The sequence below is a fragment of the Jaculus jaculus genome, chromosome 8 (genome assembly GCF_020740685.1).
Source record: "Jaculus jaculus isolate mJacJac1 chromosome 8, mJacJac1.mat.Y.cur, whole genome shotgun sequence".
Lineage (NCBI taxonomy): Eukaryota > Metazoa > Chordata > Mammalia > Rodentia > Dipodidae > Jaculus > Jaculus jaculus.
This window is the reverse complement of record NC_059109.1, coordinates 714,043-722,422: the sequence shown is the minus strand read 5'-3', so window position 1 is coordinate 722,422 and position 8,380 is coordinate 714,043.

The window sequence follows — 8,380 nt, the reverse complement described above, 5'->3', positions numbered from 1 at the left end:
ACTATGTAGTCTTGGAGGGCCTTGAATTTACAGCCATCCTCCTACCTCAGCCTTCCAAGTGCTGGGATTTAAAGTGTGTGCCACCACACCTGGCCAAAAACCAACAACAAAAAAATTTACTTTAAAGACTACAAGAGTAGAGCCGGGCATGGTAGTGCACGCCTTTAATCTCAGCACTAGGGAGACAGAGGTAGGAGGATCACTGTGAGTTCAAGGCCACCCTGAGACTCCATAGTGAATTCAGGTCAGCCTGAGCTAGAGTGAGACCCTACCTCGGGGGAGTTTTAGCCGGGATGGTGGCACATGCTTTTAATCCCAGTACTTGAGAGGCAGAGATAGATGGATCACTGTGAGTTCAAGGCCAGCCTGAGACTGCATAGTGAATTCCAGGTCAGCCTGGGCTAGAAAGTGAGACCTTACCTCAAAAAAAACCAAAAACCAAAAAAGCAAAAAACAAACAACAACAACAACAAAAAACTTCAATCAGGGGCTGGAGAGATGGCTTAGTAGTTGAGGTGCTTTCCTGGGAAGCCTAAGGACCCAGGTTTAATTCCCTAGTACCCACATAAGCCAGATGTACAAGGTGGGCCATGCATCTGGAGTTTATTTGCAGTGGCTAGAGGCCCTGGTGTGCCCATTCTCTCTATCTGCTTCTCTTTCTGAAAATCAATCAATCAATCAATTAATTAATTAGGCAGCTATGGTGGTAAACACCTTTAATCCCAGCACTCGGGAGGCAGAGGTAGGAGGATCGCCGTGAGTTCGAGGCCACCCTGAGACTACATAGTGAATTCCAGGTCAGCCAGGACTAGAGTGAGACCCTACCTTGAAAAACCAAAAATAAATAGATAAATAAATTAATTAATTAAAAAAATTAAACCAGGTATGGTGGCACATGCCTTTATTTCCAGCACTCGAGAGGCAGAGATAGAAGGATTGTCATGAGTTCAAGGCCACCCTGAAACTACATAGTGAATTCCAGGTCAGCTGTGCTAGAGTGAGACTCTACCTCAAAAAAAAAAAAAAAAAAAAATCAATCAGGGCTGGAGAGATTGCTCAGTAGTTAAGGTACTTACCTGAGAAACCAAACAAGCCTGCTTTGATTCTGCAGTATCACTTAATACACAAAGTGGCATGTATACTTAGTTTGTTTGCTGCAGTAGGAGGCCCTGGTGCACCCATTCTGTCTGTCTCTCTTCTTTCTTCTCTCTCTCTACTTGCAAATAAATAAATAATTTTTTTTTTTTGTTTTTTTAAGGTAGGGTTTCACTCTAGCCCAGGCTGACCTGGAAATCAATAAGTAGTCTTTGGGTGGCCTTGAACTCATGCCGATTCTCCTACCTCTGCCTCCCAAGTGCTGGGATTAAAGGCGTGTGCCACCACACCTGGCTAAATAAAATAAATAAAAATATATATATATATATATATTTTTTTTTTTTGGTTTTTCGAGGTAGGGTCTTACTCTGGTCCAGTCTGACCTGGAATTAACTCTGTCATCTCAGGGTGGCCTTGAACTCATGGCGATCCTCTTACCTCTGCCTCCCAAGTGCTGGGATTAAAGGTGTGCACCACCACTCCTGGCTAAATAAAATATTTTTAAAAATAAAATCAAACACTGGCTGTGATGGCACATGCCTTTTATTCCAGCACTCAGGAAGCAGAGGTAGGAGAATTGCTGTGAGTTCGAGCCCAGCCTGGGACTACAGAGTGAATTCTAGGTCGGCCTGAGCTAAGAGACCAATCTGGAAAAAACAAAACAAAATCAAACAAACACCCTCCCCCACCCATCCCTCTTCAAAACTCCAACAAACACATATGTAGTTATGAGAGAAAGGGGTCCTTGGACTGGACCCTGGGGAGGTGGCATGCGGCAGAAAAGTTTTGGGTTAGACAGATCTGCCTTGTCCCTTCCCTCATGGAGAGGCCCTGTGCAGTGCAGCCTCAGACAGCCTGCATGGTACCTGTGACTTGAGGGGCTACACAGTGAGATGTGGTCTTACTAAAGAAAAGGAAGAAGGGGGCTGGAGAGATGGCTTAGCGGTTAAGCGCTTACCTATGAACCCTAAGGACCCTGGTTCAAGGCTCGATTCTCCAGGACCCACATTAGCCAGATGCACAAGGGGGTGCATGCATCTGGAGTTCGTTTGCAGTGGCTGGAGGCCCTGGCATGCCCATTCTCTCTCTCTATCTGCCTCTTTCTCTCTGTCTGTCTGTCGCTCTCAAATAAATAAATAATTTAAAAAATAAATAAAAAAAAAAGAAAGGAAGAAGGAAAAACAGGAGGAGGGAAAGAATGGAAGTAATGAAAAAGAAAGAAGGAAGGAAACAGCCCTATGGAACAGGCGGCCATCTTTTCATCCCATCATCTTAGTGAACCACTTCTACCCTCAGGCTTGCTTGCAGTCCTCACTGGCCTCAGGCCTCTCTCCAAGCCAGCCCATTTGGAGTCCATAGTGCTCTCGCTGCCAAAATCTCAAGGGGTCCTGAAGGTACAGTCTCCTTTAAACTCTGGAGTCTGGGTGCCAGCGCACAGCTTCGTGAGGTATCCCCCATTCTGCCCTGCCCCAAAGCCTGTCTGTCTCTCCCAAGGTCTTGCTGGCCCTCAGGGTGCAAGAGACTTTGGAGTGGGAGAAGGTCTCAGCCCCAGCAGGAACCACCCAACTCTTGCTTTCCAGGCCAGGGCACTCCTCCTCCCTGGCTGCCCTCAAAGGTCCTGGTCCCTACCCTGTGGTGGGGAGTCTCTCAAGGAGATTCAGGTTCTAGCAAACAGAAGCCTGCAAGAAGGTTGGGGGCTCAGGCTTCCCTGGGGAGAGGGAGTCCTAAGTCTTCTTCTTGGCTTGGCAACCATGTGTGTAGAGGAGGTGGGGTTAGGTGAGGAAAAGCAAAACATACACTAGCTGTGCTGTGTTAGAACCAGAACGACTTCATCTTTAACACACTGGGTTGTCCAGATGTAGCCTCTCCTCCCGAGTCTGTGTTCTTCCCTCAAAGACAACTGATTTTCCCTGCTGATGGCTTTGTTAAGAATGGAAGGTGACCCCTCACTGTGTGTCAGGAGAACTGTTGGGCAGGCGTGGAAGAAGCCAGTTTGCTATTATTCTTGTTAATACATGTGTTGGAACCAGAAAAGTAAGTTCTTTTGTAAGTGTTGAAGCAGGAATCCACGGGGGGGGGGGGGGGGGAGCGGGGAGGGGAGGCAGAAAGCAGAGAATGTGGCAGTGGAGAGGAGCCAATCCTAAGAAAAGGGCAGCTTGGAGGTGTCTCAGTGCCGAGGCGCAAGGACAGTGCTTGGTGGGTCCTCTGCCTACATCCTCTGGACATTTGTCATCAGCTGGCTCCTCCTGCAAGACTTGACAGTGCCTGGAGACTCACTCTGGCCTGGCGCCCTATCCTTGGGAGGGTGGACCTAGTCCCACTGGAGGATTCGGGCCCTGGGAGATGCTCTGATGCACACATACCCCAGCTTCGTTAGGGTGTGGGGGGGATTCCGAGTGTGTTCCACACAGTCATCTTTTCATTATTTTATTTTATTTCACTTTTATCTTTTTTCGAGGTAGGGTGTCACTCTAGCTCAGGCTGACCTGAAATTCAGTCTGTAGTCTCAGGGTGGCCTTGAACTCAAGGCGACCCTCCTACCTCTGCCCATCTTCTGAGGAGTACAAGAGGGATAGTGGCCCAGGCCCAGCCTCCACAGGCTCAACCATGCATCTGGATGGGCCTCTGCCATTTCCCTGCCTGGGCTCCACTCCTCTCTCAGCTGTGCCTAGAGTTTCCTCCCAGACAATCTCTCTGCTGTCAGCTCTGTCTCTGGACCTGCTTTGGAAGGAAGCCTATGGAAGACAAAGCTGAGTGTATAAGACTCAGAGCCCCAGAATGTTTCATGTGAGCAAGAGATCCAATCAACCATTGGCAGGTAAGCCAGGGTGTTCCAAAGGTTATAATGACGCTGAGTTCCTATGCTTGGTGGCTCTGCAGCCGTCAACACCCTTCTGCCATGCCTGCATGGATGCATGTGCATGTGTGAGTGCATGTGTGTGTGTGTGTGCCTGGTTGTGGATACTGGTGCACATACATCTACTGTGCTGCCATACAAAATCATAGCATACACATGACACAGTGCCCAGCATTTGGTAATGGAATTAAAGCACTGGAGTACTGCTTATATCATTTCTGTTTTTTTAATTTATTTTTTTAATTGACAACTTCCATAATTGTCGACATGGTAACACCCTCGCTTCCCTTACTTTCCCCTTTGAAACTCCACTCTCCATCATATTCCCTCCCCCTCTCAATCAGTCCCTCTTTTATTTTGATGTCATCATCTTTTCCTCCCATGATGATGGTCTTGTGTAGGTAGTGTCAGGCACTGTGAGGTCATGGATATCCAGCCTATTTTGTGTCTGGAGGAGCACATTGTAAGGAGTCTTATCCTGCCTTTGGCTCTTACATTCTTTCTACCACCTCTTCCATAATGGACCCTGAGCCTTGGAAGGTGTGACAGAGATATTGCAGTGCTGAGCACTCCTCTGTCACTTCTTCTCAGCACCATGTCATCCCAAGGTCACTGCCATCTGAAAAGAGAAGCTTTTCTAACCAAAAGTGAGAATAGCATTAATATATGGGTATAAACATTAAGAGAAGTGCTTACTGGGCAGTTTGGTGAGTACGGTATATACATTTAGCCAGACAGCAGCAGACGTTACACCCCTAGGGCTCATGAATACCCTGTAGTAGGTTTTCAGTATCAGGGATGTATTCCCTCCCATGGAGCAGGCCTCCAGTCCAATTAGAGAGCAGTTTGTTTCCCTCATAACAGACATGCCACTATTGCACTCATTGGCTCATTTGGCCTGGCTGGCCAAATATAAGGCTTGCAGTGTCTACTATTGAGTATCTCCACTGGTGATTTCTCTCTCTGCCATTCAACTGCATGCAGAATGGCTTCTTCCAGCTTTCTGTCAGCTAGTCTACATGGAGGAGATTTTCAACTCAGCTCCAGCAGGATTTTTCAGTGACCTTGTAGCCCAAGTATGTGGAGTCTTCAGCAATAGGGTCTTACCATCTATTCCTGGTGGGAAACCAGGAGCCTTGGCAATGTCCTATAATGTTTTGGGGATATCAGTGACCTCCCTGGCCAACAACTCACTGGAAGGTATCAAATCCCTGGCAGTGAAAATTTTTTAGTAACAACCTATGGCTTCTGAGTGTTCCATTGTCCAAAATAAGTAGGTTTCCATATGACTTATTTATATCCTCTTATATTTTGATTAGCCCTCCCTTTACCTTTCCTTTACTCAATCTCTTCCCCTGACCTCACTTAGGCCTTTTCACCCCCATGTATATATTCTTCTCCTTACATATATACAATACCATCCTATTAATTCCCACCTCCCTTTCTATTCCATTTATAGCCCCTTTCTAGCTTACTGGCCTCTGCTACTGAGTTTTGCTCTTACTCACATAGAAGTTCAATCATTTGTAGCTAGGATCCACATATGAGAGAAACCATGCGACATTTGGCTTTCTGGGCCTGGGTTACCTCACTAAGTATAATCTTTTCCAGATCTATCCATTTTCCTGCAAATTTCATAATTTCCTTTTTCTTTACCACTGAGTAGAATGCCATTGTGTAAATGTGCAACATCTTCATTATCTACTCATCCGTTGAGGGGCATCTAGGCTGGTTCCATTTCCTAGACATTTCTTTTTTCTTTTTGAGGCAGGTTCTTACTATTACTATTACCAGTACTCCTGACTGAACTGGGATATGCTGTGTTGACCAAGCTGGCCTTGAACTCACAATAATTTTCCTGCCTCTGCCTCCAAAGTGCTGGTATTACAGGTGTGAGCCACCATGTTCAGTTCTTTTCTTCCTTCCTTCCTTCCTTCTTTCCTTCCTTCCTTCCTTCCTTTTAAAGTTTCAGAAAAGTTTTATTGTTGCTTAGATCTTTAGGAGGAAGAAGGGAAGGAGGGCTTAATGGAAGGAAGGAATACATAGTTCTTGCTCAAGGAGGCAAGACAGGGTTTGAAAAGCCCTGAACTTAAGGGAAGGAAAGAAGGCAGAGATCTTGCCTCAGGAGGTAGAGGGGGTTTGAGAAGCTCCTCTTGTTGTTTTCATGAGACAAGAGCTTATGTAGCCCAGTGTGGCCTCAAAAACCATATGGAATGGAAATGATCCTCCTGCATCCACCTCTCAAGTGCTGGGATTACAGGCATGCACTTCTGCACTCAGTTCATGTGATACTGGGGATCAAACCCAGGGCTTCATGCATGCTAGGCAAGTATTCTATCAACGAAGCCACATCCCCAGCCCCCTAAGGTCATTTTTTAACATCAAAACCTAGTAAAGGGGTTTAGGAGATGGCTTAATGTTTAAGGTGCTTGCCTGCGAAGCCTAAAAACTTATGTTCAAATCTCCAGGTCCTATGTCAACAGGCTCAGTTGACGCAAGCGTGCAGTGTTGCACATGCACCGCAAAAGGATGCACACATCTGGAGCCCATTCGCAGCAGGTTGAAGGTCCTGGTGCACCTATTCTCTCTCTCTCTCTCTAAAATAAGAAGAAAACCTAGTAAGGAGACTGAGGAGATGACTCAGTGGTTATTTACAAAGCCTGTTGGCCCTGGGTTCAATTTCCCAGCACCCACATAAAGCCAGATGCAAACTTGCAGAGACAATGAGCACATACATACACGCGCGCATGTGCAAAATAATAAAAAAATATTTTTAAGAACACAGATGAAATAAATCTAGTAAGCTGAGATGGAAAGGAAGATGGAAGTGGCGTATTTGAAAAACAAAAACAGAAGGGCTGGAGAGATGGTTCTGTGGTGAAATGAGCTTGCTTGTAAAGTTTGACAATTTGGATTCTATTCCCCAGTACCCACATACTGTACCATAGGTCTTGACTTTGTTTGCAGTGGCAGGAGGCCCTGTCATGACCATTCTGTCTCTCTTTCTCCCCCTTTCTTTCTTTCTTTCTTTCTTTCTTTCTTTCTTTCTTTCTTTCTTTCTTTCTTTTTTTTTTTGGTAGGATCTCACTGTAGCCCAGGCTGACCTGGAATTCACTATGTAGTCTCAGGCTGGCCTTGAACTCACAGCAATCCTCCTACCTCTGCCTCCTGAGTGCTGGGATTAAAGGTGTGAGCCATCATGCTGGGCCCCATTCTCTCTTTCAAATTATATATACATATAAAATACGAGTGACAGCAAGGGTAAGGAGGAGTGCTTAGAGAACAAGAGATGGAAGGGGCTTGGGGCACTGGTGTCACAAAGGGGGTTCTGCTGCTGTCTCAGGCCCAGCCCCTGTAGGTGGCCTTCCTACCTTGCTACCTTCCTCCTTCTAAGTGAGCATCTTGTTCTGCTCTTCTCCAGCTCCTTGCACTTCTCTCTTACATGCCTCACTTGTGTGGAATGCAATGCTGCCCTCTGCTCAGGGGCAGCTGGAGCCTGAGATAACTCCCTCTCTGAAATGGGGAGAATTGGGGGTGCCTTGGACAAAGAGTGAGAGGGCAAGGGGAGATAGGGAGCCAGCATCCATGACTCTTGGAGCTGAGGGCAGGACCTGGGCAGGCATCATCAGTGAGAGATGGGCAAGGGGTCTGAGGTATGGGACGAGAAGAGCTGACCTGGTCCATCCTCCAGGTTGGCCTTCCACTCCCTATCCTGCTACCTCTTCCTCCAGAGAGCTGGGGTACAGGTATCGACACAATAGTGGTGGAGTACACACATCTACCATGATGCTGGATATAGGCATCTACTACAATGCCGGGCATCTGCCACAATTCTGGGGTACAGGTATCTACCATGATCTGGGGTACAGACATGTACCATGATGCTGAGATCAGGCATATACCATGATAGTGTATACAGACATCTACCATGATGATGGATACAGACATCTATCATGATGCTGGGGTACAGATATTTACCACGATGCTGAGATCAGTCATCTACCATGATGCTGTATACAGGCAGGTACCACGATGCTGTATACAGGCGTCTACCATGATACTGTATATAGACATCTACCATGATGCTGTATACAGACATCTATCATGATGCTGCATACAGATATCTACCATGATGATGGATATAGACATGTACCATGATGCTGGGGTGCAGACATCTACCATGATGCTGAGATCAGGTATCTACCATGATGATGGATGCAGACATCTACCATGATGCTGTATACAGATATCTACCATGATGCTGAGATCAGGCATCTACCATGATGCTGTATACAGACATCTACCATGGTGCTGTATACAGGCATCTATCATGATGCTGAGATCAGGTATCTATCATGATGATGGATGCAGACATCTACCATGATACTGTATACAGGCATCTACCACGATGCTGGATACAGGCAACTA